This window comes from Nicotiana tabacum, chromosome 18, assembly GCF_000715075.1.
Source record: "Nicotiana tabacum cultivar K326 chromosome 18, ASM71507v2, whole genome shotgun sequence".
Lineage (NCBI taxonomy): Eukaryota > Viridiplantae > Streptophyta > Magnoliopsida > Solanales > Solanaceae > Nicotiana > Nicotiana tabacum.
In genome coordinates, this window is record NC_134097.1 from 112831195 (window position 1) to 112849615 (window position 18421).

The following is an 18421-nucleotide window of genomic DNA, read 5'->3' on the forward strand; positions in this document are numbered from 1 at the left end:
AGTCTTTCAACAACTCCAACCACCTTCTCTGCCTCAAATTCAACTCCTTTTGCTTGAACAAGTACTGCAGTCTCTTGTGATCTGTGAACACCTCACATGCCACGCAATATAAAGTGCCTCCAAATCTTCAACGCGTGAATAATGGCTGCCAACTCCAAATCATGAACCTGATAGTTCTTCTTATGAATCTTCAACTGTCGTGAAGCATAGGCAATGACCTTACCATCCTGCATCAACACTGCACCAACTTCAATACGAGATGCATCACAATAAACTGTATAAGGCCCTGAACCTGTGGGCAAAACTAACACCGGTGTCGTAGTTAGAGCTATCTTGAGCTTCTGAAAGCTCGCCTCACACTCGTCCGACCATTTGAACTGGGCACCCTTCTGGGTCAACCTGGTCATCAAGGCTGCGATAAACGAAAACCCCTCCATGAATCGACAAAAGTAGCCTGCCAATCCCAAGAAACTCCGAATTTTTGTAGCTAATGCTGGTCTAGGCCAGTTCTTGACTGCCTCAATCTTCTTTGGATCAACCTGAATACCCTCTGCGGATACAATATGACTTAGGAATGCAACTGAACTCAACCAGAACTCACACTTCGAGAACTTAGCATATAACTGGCTATTTCTCAAGGTATGAAGAACCACTCTAAGATGCTGCTCGTGCTCCTCCCGGCCGCGGGAATAGATCAAAATATCATCAATGAAGACTATCACAAACGAATCCAAGTAAGGCCTGAACACTCGATTCATCAAATCCATAAAAGCTGTTGGGGAATTTGTCAACCAGAATAACATCACCAACAACTCATAATGCCCATACCGAGTGCGGAAAGCTGTCTTAGGGACATCGTATGCCCTAATCCTCAACTGATGGTAGCCAGATCTCAAGTCAATATTCAAAAATACCTTGGCACCCTAAAGCTGATCAAACAAATCATCAATCCTCGGCAATGGATACTTATTCTTGATTGTAACCTTGTTCAACAACCGGTAATCAATACACATTCTCATTGAGTCGTCCTTCTTCTTAACAAACAACACCAACGCACCCCAAGGCGAAACACTCGGCCTAATTAAACCCTTCTCAAGCAAGTCTTGCAACTGCCTCTTCAACTCTTTCAACTCAGGCGGGGACATACGACACGAGGGAATAGAAATGTGCTGAGTGCCCAGAGCCAAATCAATGCAAAAGTCAATATCCTTGTCGGGTGGCATACCCGGCAGGTCTGAAGGGAAAACCTCAGGAAACTCACCAACAACGAGCACACAATCAATAGAAGGAACCTCAGCATTAGAATCACAAACATATGCCAAATAGGCCAAACACCCCTTCTCGATCATACGCCGAGCCTTCACATAAGAAATAACACTATGGGTAGAATGGTCAGGAGTCCCTCTCCACTCTAAAAGAGGTAAACCCAGTAAGGCTAAGGTCACAGTCTTGGCATGACAGTCCAAGATAGCGTGGTAAGGTGATAGACAGTCTATCCCTAATATGACATTAAAATTCAACCATGTCTAGAAGAAGCAAATCTACACGAGGCTCAAGACCACCAATCACAACTATACATGAATGATGGACTCGATCTACCATAATAGAATCACCCACCAGTGTAGACACATAAATAGGATCACTCAAAGAATCACTAGGCATGACCAGATACAGTGCAAAATAAGATAACACATACGAGTACGTAGACCCTGGGTCAAATAACACTAAAGCATCTCTATCACAAACTAGAACCGTACCTGTAATAACTACATCTGAAACCTCAGCCTCGGGCCTGGCTGGAAGAGCATAACATCGGGGTTGGGCCCCACCACCCTAAACTACATTTCTACGACGGCCTACTGCTGGCTGGCCTCTACCTATAGCGGTGTGAGCTCCACCTCTAGCACCTCTACCTCCACCTCTAGAATCTCTACCCCCGCCTCTAGCTAGCTGGGCGGCCTGTGGAACACTCGGTGCCTGAACCATGGCATGGGAACCCTAATGTTGAGAGTTACTTGGTGCTCGAGGGCAATACCTAGCAATGTGCCTTGTGTCGCCACAATTAAAACAAGCCCTTGGCTACTGGGGATGATGACCCTAGAAACTCTAAAGCGGCGGTGCATTGATAGGAGCTAGTGGTGCAATGTAGGACTGCTGATTAGAATACTACATATGAGAACCACGACCACCTAAAGCACCGCGAGAAGCCTAAAGTGCTGACTAAAAAGGACTGGGATGATGGTCTCTACCATACGAATCCCTACCTCCAAACGAGGTACCACTGAATCAACCTGAATGGAGAGGCCTCTTGTCAGACCCCTGACCACCTCCCTGCGATAGAACCATCTCAACTCTCCGGGCCACATTGGCCGCCTCCTAGAAGGAAATCTCACTCCCTATCTCCCTAGCCATCTGAAGACGAATCGGCTGAATAAGTCCCTCAATGAACCTCCTCACCCTCTCTCTCTCTCGGTGGGAAGTATGATAAGAGCATGATGAGCCAAGTCGATGAATCTAGTCTCATACTGGGTAACAGTCATAGAACCCTATTGGAGACGCTCAAACTGCCTCCGATAGGCCTCTTTCTGAGTGATGGGAAAAAACTTCTCCAGAAATAGCTGAGTAAACTGCTCCCAAGTCAAAGTTGGCGATCCGACTGGTCTAGCCACAAAATAATCCCTCCACCAAGTTTTGGCGGATCTAGACAAGCAAAAAGTGGCAAAATCGACCCTATTGGTCTCAACTATCCCCATGTTCCTAAGAACCTCATAACAGCTGTCTAGATAATCATGGGGATCCTCAGTAGATACACCGCTGAAAGTAATAGTGAAGAGCTTGGTGAACCTATCCAACCTCCACAAAGCATCGGCAGACATAGCTGCTTCATCACTGGTCTGAGCCACCACACCCGGCTGAACTACTCCAACTGGCTGAACTGCTGGAGCCTGGAACTGGGGAGCTACCTGCTCTAGAGTGCGAGTAGCAGGAGTCTGGGCTCCTCCTGCTGCCTCAGAGATGGCTGGTGCTACAAGAAGCAAACCTGCCCGGGTGACACTCTTCATAAGGCCCACTAGACGGACCAGAGCATCCTGAAGAACTGGGGTAGCAATAAACCCCTCAAGGACCTGAGTTGGGCCCACCGAAACTGCTGGGGCCAGAACCTCATCATCAAAGTCAACTTGAGGCTCCGCCACTAGTGTTGCTGCTCTAGGATGAGCTCTTCCCCTACCTCGGCCTCGGCCTCACCCTCTGCCCCTTGTGGGAAGTGCTGCTGGGGGCTCGGGCTGCTGGTCAGTGGATGAGGAAGAGCGTGTTCTCGCCATCCGTGAAAGGACAGAGTAGAAATTCAATTAGCTTTGAGAAACCAAATCGCACGACATGAAAGAATAAATGTGAGGCTTTTCCTAACTCTGTAGCCTCTGGGGATAGATATAGACGTCTCTGTACCGATCCCTCAGACTCTAGTAAGCTTATCTGTGAACTGTGAGACCCATGTAACCTAGAGCTCTGATACCAACTTCTCACGACACGGATTTCCCACCCTCGGGAGTCGTGATGGCACCTACTAATGTGAGCTAGGCAAGCCAATCCTTTAAACTAATTACTCCATTATCCAATTAATTCTTTTTAATAGATATAAAGCGATAACGTATAAACAGCGGAATATTTAATTAAGCGGAAGAGAAATAATAAAATATCTAAATCTATAGCTATTAGAACTACTTAAGCTTTAATTACCCAAAACTTGGTGTCACAGTGTCACAAACGGTCTAAGACTGCTAAATACAATGTCCGAGAATAAAAGACACATTGTTTTTGAAGAAAAAAGATGAAACATGAAATAAAAGATAGAGGAGACACCAGGCGGGCGCCTGCAGGTCTACCTTGGATATCCGCGTGGACTGAAGGTAGCCTCCAACTATGGTCCAAGAGTTGCTCCGGGATTTGCACATAGTGTAGATTGTAGTATCAGCACAACTGACCCCATGTGTTGGTAAGTGTCTAGCCTAACCTTGGCGAAGTAGTGACGAGGCTAGGACCAGACCACCAAATAAACTTGTGCAATTATATAATATGCAGCGGAAAGTAAAGCAGGAATAAACAAGTAAAGATGGGAGAGGAAAAACAGGTTACAACAGAATATCAAGAGAATTATAAAGGAATCAAAATCCAAGCACTAACAAGAATAAGGAAAACAAAGGCATATTTCACTTTCATTTCACATCTTGTTGCAGGCGTGCAACCTGATCCCATTTCCTGTATCTCGTGGCAGGCGTGTAACCCGCTCCCATTTCATGTATATTGTGGTAGGCGTACCACCCGCTCCTATTTCATTATATCTTGTGGTAGGCATACCACCCGCTCCCATTTCATTATATCTTGTGGTAGGCGTACCACCCGCTCCCATTTCATTATATCTTATGGTAAGCGTACCACCCGCTCCCAGTTACAAGCCAACAATAATCACAAGGAATCTCGACAAGGGAACAAGAGAAATATAAAAACTTCCCGACAAGGGAACAATGATATTTCAACAACATCCCGACAAGGGAACAATAATATCAAACAAACATCCCGGCAAGGGAACAATACTATCAAAACAAACATCCTGGCAAGGGATCATTAATATCAAACAAACATCCCGGTAAGGGAACAATGGTGATAATAACATATGAAGCACAATAAACCACAACGGAGTCATAATAATTATAATACAAGACTCACGGGCATGCTTGACACCAACGTATAGATACTCGTCACCATGCCTATATGTCGTACTCCGCAATTAACATATAGCAAATAAAACACAACTCCTAATCCCTCAAGCTAAGATTAGACCAAACGCTTACCTCGATGCCACGAACACAATTCACAATTCAACTATAGCTTTACCCCTTGATTGCACCACCAATTCGCTCGTATCTAGTCACAAGTTACTTAATTACATCAATAAATACTGAATGAATCAACACTAGTGCATGAAAATGAGTTTTCTAAAGTTTTACCCAAAAAGACAAAAATTGCCCCTAGGCCCACATGGTCAAAACCTGAGGTTCGAACCAAAATCCGATTATCCATTCCCCCACGAACACAAATATATAATTTGTTTTGAAATCGGACCTCAAATCGAGATCCAAATCCCCAATTTTTGAAAAACCTAGGTTCTACTCAAAACACTCAATTTTCCCTATGAAAATCATTGATTTTAAGTTGAAATCATGTTAAAAGATGTTAATGATTGAAGAAAATGAGTTAAAAATAACTTATAATTGATTTGGAGAAGAAAAAGCCTTTGAAAAATCGCTCTAGTGTGTTTATGTTTTGAGAGGATATGAAAAATGGGTTTAAAATCGTCTAAGTATAAAAGTTGCAGGTCTCAAGTATGGGAATTGCGAACAGGGGTTCGCAATTGCGAACCCCGACCTCTGTTGGCTTGGGAATTGCGAAGGGAAGTTGGGAAATGCAAAGGGAGGTTGGAAAATGCGAACTAGGAATTGCGAAGGAAGGTTAGGAAATGCGAACTGGGAATTGCGAAGGGAGGTTGGGAAATGCGAAGTCTGCAGGCCTGCAATTCCTTAAGTCCAAAATTTCACCTCGCGGCCTATCCAAAACTAATCCGAGTCCCCGGGGCTCCAAACCAAACATGCACACCACCCTAAAAATATCATACGAACTCGCTCGTGCATTCAAATCAGTAAAATATCATCAACAACTATGAATTAAACCTCAAAATCAATGAAATTTCTCAAAACTTCTTTAATCATCAAATTTGCATTTAAGGTACGAATCACGTCAAATGGATTTCGTTTCTTACCAAACTTTATAGAATTATCTTAAATCACATATAAGACCTGTACCGAGCACCAGAACCAAAATACGGGCCCGATACCAACATGTTCTAATCAAAATTCATTTCCAAATCCTTTAAACAATTTCAGAAAATAATTTTCTATAAATATTCTCGGGCTTGGGACCTCGGAATTTGATTCTGGACATACGTCCAAGTTCCATATTTTCCTACGGACCCTCCGGGACCGTCAAATCACGGGTCCGGGTCCGTTTACCCAAAATGTTGACCGAAGTCAAATTAACTCATTTTATAGTCAAAATTTATCATTTTTCACAAGTTTTCACATATAGGCTTTCCGGCTATGCGCCCGGACTATGCACGCAAATCAAGGTGATGATAAAAGAGGTTTTTAAGGCCTTGAAATGCAGAATTCACTTTTAAAACAAGTGATGACCCTTTGGGTCATCACATTTTTGGCCTTCGCGAACACGAGGTAGAGGTCGCGAACGCGGAGAGGTTGCTTGAGGAAACTACGTGAACGCGAAGGGTTAATCACGAACACGTAGTAGGTCCAGATGGTGATTTCGGACTCGGATGTATGCCTGGATATGCATTTGGATGTTCATAAACTAGCATTTTTTGGCCTATGGAGATGCTACCATGAGCCTAAAAGCTCTATTTTTTTGTTGCAAATTTTCCATTGTATAGCCTCACATTTAATAACATAGCCGAAAGATATATAATATTTGTATAATTAGTGTAACATTTAGGTTTATTGACTAGTAGATGTAGATATTTATGACAGAAGGGCCAAATGTGTAACTTCTTCTGTTTAGTTCCTTAAAGGATGCCTTTCTCCAATAGTCATATTACACCTAAAATCTGATTATCCCGATTTCCTATTTTTTGATCTAATATATTCACTTTTAATTTGATATGATTATCAAAAGAACTGTAACGACCCAACCAATCGTTTAGAGCACTCCACTTGGTAGTTTACGGGCATGAGTAGCTCTGTATGATGTATCATGACTTGTGTGATTGTCGGTTTTATTTTTCAGGTTATTCATAATTGATTTGGAAGAATGAATTTCATTGTTGAAGCCTTAAGTTGGAAGAGTTGATCAAGTTTTACTTTTTGTGAATTTGACCCCGGAACAGAGTTTTAATGGTTTTGTTAGGTCCGGATAGTGATTTTGGACTCGGATGTATGCCTGGATATGCATTTGGATGTTCCTAGAAGAATTCGACACTAATTGGCAAAAATTAAAAATTTGCAGGTTTGGAAAGTTAATAAGTTTGACCGAGAGTTGACTTTGATGATGTCGGGTTCGAATTGTAGTTTCGGGAATTGGAATAGCTTCCATATGTCATTTGGGACTTGTGTGCAAAATTTGGGTTCATTCCGGGTGGATTTGATATGTTTCAATGCGAGTTTTGGAAGTTGAAAGTTCAAGGTTCATTTAAGTTTGATTTGGGGTGTGATTCATCGTTTCGATGTTGTTATGCATTATTTGAGGCCTCGAATAGGTCCTTATTATGTTATGGGACTTGTCAGTATATTTGGATGGGGTCCTGAGTGGATCGAGTGAGTTTCGGACGAGTTCGGATCATTTTCATCTCATGTTGAATTGCTGAGGCTGCTCGTTCTGGTGTTTCCGCATATGCAGAAGAATGGACGCAGATGCGGATGGTTGGTCGTAGAAGCATAAACAAGCTGGTTGGGGAGGCTTCGCAGAAGTGGTTCTTCAAGCGCAAAAGCACGATCACAGATGCGACCATGGTCATCGCAGAAGTGATCTGTCTCACAAATGCGAGCCTTTTTCCCGCAAAAACGAAGGTCGCAGATGCGACCACTTGTCCGCAAATGCGGAATTTGCTGGGCAGAACTATAAATCAAGGGTTTTGGTTCTTTCTTCATATTTTGAGATGTGGGACTCGAATTGAGGCGACTTTTGAAACAATTTTCATCACAAGGATTAGGGTAAGTATTCTACAATTGGTTTTGATCTTATTTCATGAATCTATCTTCATTTTGGAAATTGGTTGATGAATTTTTAGAGGAAATTGGAGGTTTTAGCCTAAAGTTTCATAAAGTGTGTTTTTCAGTTTAGAACATCGATTCGAAGTCAGATTTGAGTAAAGCTAGTATGGTTGGACTCATAACTAAATGGGTTGTCGGATTTTGTAAATTTTGTTAGGTTCCGAGGTGTAGGCCCATGTGTCACATTTGGCCAGTTTTGAGTAAGGATTTGGCCTTTATCATTTGGAATTTTTTCCTTGGGCTTTATTTAACGTAATTGAGTTGCTTTTGGCTAGTTTCGAGTTGTTCGGTTGTCAGTACGTGGGGGATGACATTTTTGGAGCATCGTTTAGCTTGCTCGATGTTGGATTTGGTTTGTTTGAGGTAAGTAACACTTTTAAACTAGGTGCTGAGGGTATGAAACCCCGAATTACGTGTTATATTTTTGGTGTTGAGGTGACATACATACTAAGTGATAGGTGTGTGGGTGTGCACCGTGTGAATTGTGTCTCCGTTATTCCTATTGTACTGTGTAGTCACCCGTTCTTATCTGTAATCATGAAATCTCCACGTACTAGAACTATTGAGTTGTGATCCATGTTAGAAACCATGTCTAGGCTATATGCATATTCTGTTGGAAACCACTGAGGTCATATTGATGTTGAATTATTTGATTAAATTACAATTTCATACTCAGTCATGTTCATTCATTTCATATCATATCTAAGTCTCTGTTACTATTATTGTCACATAATATCACCATTTTGGGCTAGTTTCATGGCATTATAAGCTCGAGAGACTGGAGAGATTGATGAATGAGTGAGGCTGAGTGCCTGAGCTGTCACTGATATATGTATATATGTGGATCGGGTTGACGCCGCAACAAGTATCATTGATTTATGCTATGATTGGCTTGATATAGCGCTTGGACTGAAGGAGCCCATCCGGAGTCTACACACACCCTCAGTGAGTGTGGTTGATTTATATTGAGGGATGGATCATCCCTGGACATAGATCTTGTCCGAAGCATTTATTTTTAGGGATGGATCTTCACCCGGCTGAATTAGCATTATATAGTACTGAGTGACTGACTGTCACGACCCAAGTTCTCCCTATGTGAACTGTCGTGACGGCACCTAGTCTGTACGGCTAGGTATGCCTAACATTTTGAGGAAATGAGACGAAAACATGAAAAACTAGCAATTTAACAGGTAAGTTTAATTAAGAGGTTCAGATGTCGCTCGACATATATAATAATCACTCTCGAACTAAACATAAACGCTTCTAAAACCCAGAATATCATGTGTCACAAGATACAAAAGTAAATAGTGCTTCTAAACTCCAGAAACTATCAACGAAAAAAATACAAGAAAGTCTTTAACTTAAGGAAAAGTCGATAGGGACTCCTAGGTCTGTAGACGCGACAGATATACCTCGAAGTCTCTATAGTCATCTCGCCTCACTAGTAATGTGGCTAGTAAGAAGTGCTTGGATCTGCACACGAAAAATATGTGCAGAAAAGTGCATGAGTACACCATAGCGGTACCTAGTAAGTACCAAGCCTAACCTCGATCGAGTAGTGACGAGATCGGTTCGGGGCCCTACTAGTATATATAAACAAAATAATTCATGATGAAATATCACAGTAAAGATAAATACTAAAATTTAACGAGAATGAAATCACAGAAAAACTAGAGCTGAGTACACAAAAATAACAACAGGGGATCTCCTGGGATACCGTCCCATAGTCCCAAACGTAAGTGTGCAGGTGATCTCTCGGGATACCGTCACGTAGTCCCAAACGTAAATGTGTAGAGGGATCTCCCGGAATATTGATTCGTAGTCCCAAAGTAAATATACAGTACAGTGGGGTCTCCAGGATACCGCCCCGTAGTCCCAAACATAAACGTGCAGGGGGATCTCCCACAATACCGTTCCGTAGTCCCAAAGTAAATATGCACTCAATCAACAATTTCAAACAGGAATTCTACAACTTAGACTAAGTTCATATCCAAGAAGACATGTAATTTTTCACTAAACATGTTGTACAGAGTTCAGATAGGCAGTTAAGGCAGTTAAGATAGTAAGGCATGTAGGCATGCTTTCCTAAGCTAAACAGAATAGTTACATATACTAGTGTTGCTCAATTAGAGGAAGACAGATATTTGCTTCATGAAAACGGGGGTTTTCAACAAATAGCCCGTGTATGCACTCGTCACCTCATGTACACTACGCTCATATATCAAATAGTACCAAATCCTAAGTGGAGTTCCCCCACACAAAGTTAGGCAAGCCACTTACCTCAAACCAAGCTCAAATCCGAGTGGCCCAAATCTAATCAAATCAATTACATAACGTAAATATAGCTACAAACAAATACTTTAGCTAATGAAATCAAAGCTAAGGTGTGAAAATCGAAAAACACCCAAAAACCCTCCCCGTGCCCACATCTCAGAATCAGGTAAAAGTCACAAATTAGTAATACTCACTCACTAACAAGATCACTCGTGCAAAAATCATCCAAAATCGACACCTAAATCCCACTCAAATATCAGATTTTTGGTTGGGGAACTTTTCCCCCAATTTCCCAACTTCTTCACTCCAATCCTTAGTTTAATGAAGAAAACAACAATAGATTAATGAAATGTGATCAAAATAGGATTAGGAATCATTACCCAATGATTTCCTCTGAAAAACGCTCGAAAAATTGCCTTCCACTGAGCTCCAAATCGAATTTTGTGATATGAATTTCAAACCCTCAAAAATCCCCTTTTCTGCCCAGTGATTTCCGCTTCTGCGAGGGGTCCACTACACCTGAGGTCCCGCACAAACGGAAAAACCATTGTAGGTGCGGACTTAACTTAAGTCCTCAAGAATCACCTCTGCAGTCAAGGGCCGCTTCCATGCGCCTGCTTCTGCGAGACTCTGACCATTTCTGCGGTCCCAGCTGGACAGGCCCAAAATTGCATCTGCAGCTCGATGGCAGCTTCTACGGTGTCGCACCTGCGGCCTAATGTGAGAAGGGGCGATTACACCAGGTGCAAAAACTTCAACCATTTGCATAAGTCTCAAACTGTCACGACCCCGGTTACCCCTCCGTGAACAATCGTGATGGAACCTAGTCTCTACGACTGGGTAAGCCTAATATGGGGGAGAAAAACCAAAATTTGCGGAAGTAAAACAATTTAAAACAGGAATAAAGTAATAATAGTGTTTAAATGTGCCACTCAGAATACACAATGTTTAACTCTCAATACCATACGTAAATCCAAGACCCAGAAACCCACGAATCACAAGCTAAGATCAATACTACATAGCTCTAACTTCGGAATGTCTAATAAGAACAAAAATATACAGAAGGGCTAAATGCTAAAAGTAGGAATAGAAAGGTACTTCTCGGTCTGCGGACGCTGCAGATGTACCTCAAAGTATCTAGAGCAGTCGCCTCCTCAAGGATGATAGGCCTGAGTAGCGGTACCTGGATCTGCACATGAAAAACATGCGCAAAGGGGGCATGAGTACACCACAGCGGTGCTCCGTAAGTGCCAAGCCTAACCTCGATTGGGTAGTGACGAGGAAAGGTTAGGGCCCTACTGAGATTAAATAAATATAAAGATGACAGGATAAGGTAAGCAGTACAATTGAAAATCTACAGTAAGAATCTATACATGTTAATAAGAGTACAATAACGAAAACAGAAATAAAGGCAAATACCAGAAAATACCACTCATAACCAGGATGATAGCCGGGGATCTCTTGATATCCCGAGGATCTCTTGGTATCCTCAATTATATGCTAGGGATCTCTTAGTATCCCGAAGATCTTTTGGTATCCTCAATTATATGCTAGGGATCTTTTCGTATCCCGAGGATCTCTTGGTATCCTCAATTATATGCTAGGGATCTCTTAGTATCCCGAGGATCTCTTGGTATCCTCAATATACGTGCCAGGGATCTCTTGGTATCCCACACCTCAGTTCAGATCATAAATACGTACAGGGGATCTCTCGGCATGCTCGTCCCGTAGTCCCAAAGTAAAAACACACAGTAGCAACATAAGAATACCCAATTAAGCTAAATTCCGTACCAAGTAAACAGTAAATTCTAGCCTAATATGCTTCACGTAATGCAATTAAGGCAGTTAGGCCAATAGGCAATTAAGTCAACTAAACATGCTTTTCTAAACTACCAACAGGCTAAATACGCAAGTATAATAAAACAGGAAGAAGAACTCAATTGAAATACTTAAGGAAAAAACGGATTTTCAACAATTAGCCCAAGTACGCGCTCGTCACCTCACGTACATGGCATTTCAATTATCAAATATATCAAATCCTAAGGGGAAGATCCCCCACACAAGGTTAGACAAGCCACTTACCTCGAACCAACTCAAAATCAACATGACACCACATCGTTGCCACGAGTACTCGACTCCAAATGGCCGAAATCTATTCAATTTAATTGCATGACGTAAATAACACTTCAAGTAATTGATTCTACAATTAAATTCTAAGCTAATACACAAAATTATATAAAATGACCAAAACGCCCCTCGGGCCCACGTCTCGAAATCGGGTGAAATTTACATTTTCAGAAACCTCGTACTCTCATGAGTCTATACATAGCAAGAACACTGAAATCATAGTCCAAATGGCCCCTCAAATCCTCATTTAAAGGCATCTTAAACTCAAGCCCTAATTAACTATTTTTCCAAAATTTCTCACCACTAATTAGGTCTTTAATCACATAAAAACGAGTTATGAAGTAAAGGATGTTACCTCCAAGCGATTCCCCTCGAATCCTTCTTCTATCCCCTTCAAAGAGCTCCAAAAACGATTAGAAATGGTGGAAATAAACCCCCAAGTCGCGAAACCCCTTTTAAAATAATGCCCAGCAATTTCCGCATCTCCGGTCCCGCTTCTGCGAAACACATGTCGCATCTGTGACTTTCACTTAACGAGCCAGCTTCCGCATCTGCGACTCTAAATCCGCAGATGTGGTACCGCTTCTGGAAGAAAAGACCAAAATCCGCTTTTGCAGCGCCTTAGCCGCTTCTGCAGCGCCGCATCTGCGGTCCCCAAACCGCAGATGCGAAAATACCAGAAGCAGCAAAAAAATACAGCAGCTACAACATTTTCTCAACTCCTTATTAACCATCCGAAATCACCCCGAGGCCCCCGGGATCTCAACTAAAAGCACAAACTTCACCTAATACCTTATTCAAACTTGTACCAGTCCTTAAAACACTTAAACAACCTCGAAATCTCGAATTAACCAAGGATTTAAGCCTAAGAACTCCAAATTTCCTCAAAATATATTTTCGATCGAAAAGTCTATCAAACCTCGTTCGAATGACCTGCAATTTTGCACCCACGTCACATTAAATAGTACGGATCTACTCCAACTTCCGGAATTCCATTCCAACCCTTGTATCAAAGTCTCACTATCGAACCGGAAACTTCAAAAATTCAACTTTCGGTATTTCAAGCCTATATTAGCTACGGACCTCCAAAACAAAATCTGAACACGCTCCTAATCCCGAAATCACCCAACGAAGCTAACCGAACCATCAGATTTCCATTCTGAGGCCGTCTTCACACTGTTCTGACTACCAGCTTTCCAACACTTAAGCTCTCATTTAGGGACTAAGTGTCCCAAAACTCTCCAAAAATCAAAACCAAACATCCTCGCAAATCAAAATAGCAGAAATAAACTCGGGAATAGGGGGTCGGGGCATTAGTTCTTAAGACGACCGGCCGGGTCATCACATCCTCCTACACTTAAACATTCTTTCATCCTTGAACGAGATAAAGACATACCTAAAGTAGTGAAAAGATGAGGGTAATGGCTGCGCATATCCTTCTCGGTCTCCCAAGTCGCCTCCTCGACCGGCTGGCCCCGCCATTAAACCTTTACTGTAGCAATGTTCTTTGACCTCAGCTTCCTAATATGCCTATCAAATATTGCCACTGGCTCCTCAACATAAGATAGATCCTTGTCTAATTAGACTGAACTGAAATGCAACACGTGCGAAGGATCACCGCAATACCTCCGGAGCATCGAGACATGAAATAGCGGATGAACTCCTGCTAAGCTGGGAGGTAAGGCAAGCTCATAAGCAACCTCCCCAATGCGCCTCAATATCTCAAAAGGGTTAATAAACCTCGGACTCAATTTCTCTTTCTTCCCAAATCTCATAACGCCCTTCATAGGCAATACCCGAAGCAGAACCCGCTCTCTAACCATATAGGAAACATCACGAACCTTCCAGTCTGCGTAACTTTTCTATCTAGATTGGGCTGTACGGAGTCTATCCTGAATCATCTTAACCTTCTATAAAGCATCCTAAACCAAATCTATGCCCAATAGTCTATCCTCACCTGGTTCAAACTAACCCACCAGAGATCTATACCGTCTCCCATATAAAGTCTCATACGGTGCCATCTGAATGCTGGACTGATAGCTGTTGTTGTAACCAAACTCCGCCAATGGCAAGAACTGATCCCAATACCCTCCAAACTCAATTACACACGCACAGAGCATATCCTCAAGAATCTGAATAGTGCGCTTGGACTGTCCGTCTGTCTGAGGGTGAAATGTTATAGTCAACTTCACCCGAGTACCCAACTCATGCTGAACAGCCCTCCAGAACCATGATGTGTACTGAGTACCTCTATCTGAAATGATGGACACTAGAATACCATGCAGATGAACAGTCTCCCGGATATAGATCTCCGCCAACCGTTCTAAGGAATAAGTAGTACACACAGGAATGAAATAAGAGGACTTGGTCAGTCGATCCACAATCACCCAAATAGCATCAAACTTCATCAAAGTTCGTGGGAGCCTGACTACAAAGTACATGGTGATTCGCTCCCACTTCCACTCCGGAATCTCTATCTGCTGAAGCAACCCATCCGGTCTCTGGTGCTCATACTTCACCTACTGACAGTTGAGACACCGAGCTACGAATCCAACTATATCTTTCTTCATATGCCTCCACCAATAGTGCTACCTCAAATCCTGATACATCTTCGCGGCACCCGGATGGATGGAATACCGCGAGCTATGGGCCTCCTCTAGAATCAACTCTCGAAGCCCCTCAACATTGGGTACACAAATCTGACCCTGCATCCTTAATACCCCATCGTCACCAATAGTCACATCTCTGGCATTACCGTGATGGACCTTGTCCTTGAGGACAAGCAAATGAGGTTCATCATACTGCTTCTCCCTAATACGATCAAATAAGGAAGACCAAGAAACTACGCAAGCTAGAACCCGACTAGGCTCCGAAATATCCAATCTCACAAACTAACTGGCTAAGGCCTGAACATCCATCGCCATAGGCCTCTCCGATGCTGATAAATAAGCCAAACTTCCCAAACTCTCTGCCCGATGACTCAAAGCATCGGCCACCACATTGGCCTTGCTCGGGTGATACAAAATAGTAATATCGTAGTCCTTTAGAAACTCTAACCACCTCCTCTAGTGCAAATTTATATCCTTTTGCTTCAACAGGTGCTGCAAACTCCGATGGTCAGTATAAAGCGCCAAATCTTCAGGGTGTGAACAATGGCAGCTGACTCAAGGTCGTGAACAGGGAAGTTCTTCTCATGTATCTTCAACTGTCTGGACGCGTAGGCAATCACCCTACCGTCCTACATCAACAGCGGTCCGAGGCCAATCCTCGAGGCATCAAAATAAACCGTATAAGACCCCGAACCTGTAGGTAGTATCAAAATTGGGGTAGTAGTCAAAGCTATCTTGTGCTTCTGAAAGCTTGACTCATACTCCTCCGTCCACTGAAACGGAGCACCATTCTGGGTCAACCTGGTCATAGGGGATGCAATCGATGAAAACCCCTCCATAAAATGACGGTAGTAACCAACAAACCCAAGGAAACTGTGGATATCTGTAGCTGAGGATGGTCTAAGCTGACTCTGCACGACCTCTATCTTCTTCGGATCCACCTGAATGCCCTTACTCGACACTACGTGGCCTAAGAATGCCACATAATCCAACTAAAACTCACATTTCGAGAACTTAGCATATAACTTCTTTTCTCTCAAAGTCTAAAGCACAGTCCTCAGGTGCTTCTAATGATCTTCTCGACTCTGGGAATACACCAAAATATCATCAATAAAGATAATGACGAACGAGTCAAGATACGGCCGGAACACACAGTGCATCAAATGCATAAAGGCTGTTGGGGCATTGGTCAGCCCAAATGACATAACAAGGAACTCGTAATGACCATACTGAGTCCTGAAAGCAGTTTTTGGGATATCTGGCTCCTGAATCTTCAATTGATGGTACCCTGAGCACAAGTCAATCTTAGAAAATACCCGTGCGCCCTGAAGCTGGTCAAACCGATCATCAATATGAGGCAAAGGATAACGGTTCTTCACTGTAACCTTGTTCAAATGGTGATAATCAATGCACATACGCATGGAACCATCCTTTTTCTTCATAAACAAGACAGGAGCACCCAAGGTAATATACTGGGCCGAATAAAACCCTTGTCAAGCAATTCCTACAACTGATCCTTCAACTCCTTCAGCTCAGGAGGAGCCATACGTTACGAAGGAATAAAAATGGGCTGAGTGCCTGACAATAGATCAATGCCAATATCAATATCTCTATCAGACGGCAGGCCTGGAAGGTCAGCTGGAACACATCTGAAAAATCCCGTACTACTGGGACTGAATCAACTGAAGAGGTATCAATACTAATATCTCTCACATAAGCTAAGTACGCGTAACACACCTTCTCAACCATACACTGAGATTTAAGGAAAGAAATAACTCTACTGGGAGTGTGGTCTAAAGTACCCCTCCACTCAATACACAGTACACCTGGCATAGCCAGTGTTACGGTTTTGGCATGACAAACAAGAATAGCATAATGGAGTGATAACCAGTCTATGCCCAAGATAATGTCAAAATCCACCATGCTGAGCAACAATAAATCGGCTCTGGTCTCAAAACCACTAAGAGCAACCAAACATGACCGGTAAACGCGGTCCACAATAAGAGAATCTCCCACAGGAGCAGAAAAATAAATAGGGGAACTCAAAGAATCCCGAAATACACCCAAATGCGAAGCAAAATAAGAAGACACATAAGAATAAGTAGAGCCTGGATCCAATAGAACAGATGCATCTCTGTGACAAACCAGTATAATACCTATAATGACAGAATCGGAGGGAACAGCCTTGGTACAGGCAGGAAGGGCATAGTATCTGGCCTGGACTCCCCCTCTAGGGAGACCTCTACCTCCCCGACCTCCACCTCTAGCTGGTTGAGCAGGTAGGGCAGCAATTGGAGCTTTAACCATAGCCTGAGAACTCTGCGGGGCACACTGTGGCTGAGAAGTCTATGAAGGTGCACTCCTCCCAAGTCTAGGGAAATCCCCCACCACGTGGCGTGTGTTACCAAACTCAAAATAAGCTCTGGGAGGACGTGGTGGTTGTGACTGGCTAGGGCTAGGTCTGCTAGACTAACCTCTGAAAGCACCCCGCGCAGGAGGCGCGCTAGAAACCGGAGGTGCATAATAAGGCTCCTGAGGCCTAGGAGGAGCTGGAGCACTAATGGCTGCTGGAAGAGCTGAATGAATAGGGCGACTTATATAACCCCTACCCTGACGACCTGCAATTAGAGCACGGGCACCCGAGAAATGTCCTGACTCTCGAGACCTCTTAGCCTCCCTCTCCTCTCTTTCCATAGCATGTATACCCTCAATTCTCCAAGCAATGCTCACCACCTGCTGATAAGAAATATCCATCTCCAACTCACGAGCCATACTAGACCTGATGCTTGGAATAAGGCCCTCAATAAATTGGCGAACCCTCACGCGAATAGTAGAAACCAAGGTTGGGGCATGTCTAGCCAAGCTATTGTAACATACAGCATACTCTGAGACAGTCATATCACCCTGGCGTAAATGCTCAAACTCTGCGCCCCATGCATTCCTGAGGCTATAAGGAACATACACCCTCAGGAACAGATCTGAACAAGTTAGTGAAGTAGCCTTATCTGGGTTGTCTAACTCATTGGTGCACCACCACTCATAGGCGGCTCCTCGAAGCTGGAAGGTAGTGAAAGAAACCCCGCTCGATCCTGAGATACCCATGGTACAGATAATGCGACAACACTCATCAAGAAATCCCAGAGCATCCTCCGATGCTAGACCACTAAATATAGGAGGCTTGTACTTCTTGAACCTCTCAAGCCTCAACTGCACATCCTCGGAAGCAGCTGCCCTTTCCTCGAGCTGAGCTAGCACCGCAGGCGGTATAGGAATAATCTCAAGGACTTTCTCAACATGAACTCGCTGCTCAGGAGTGCGGGCGGCGGGAGTCTGTGCTCCTCCCCGGCCTGAGATATAGCGGCGGCAAGGGGAAGCAACCCTGCCTGAGCTAAAGTGGTGTACATGTTCATGAATTGTGCCAAAGCCTCCTAAAGGACTAGAGTAGTAGTAGCAGTAGGCGTGTCAGGTGCCTGGACTCCGGCTGGAACTACTGGTGGTACCTCGGTGGCAGCTGGCGCAGGTGCTCTGGCTGCACCACATGCACGTCCTCAGCCTCTACCCCGGCCCTAGCCTCTG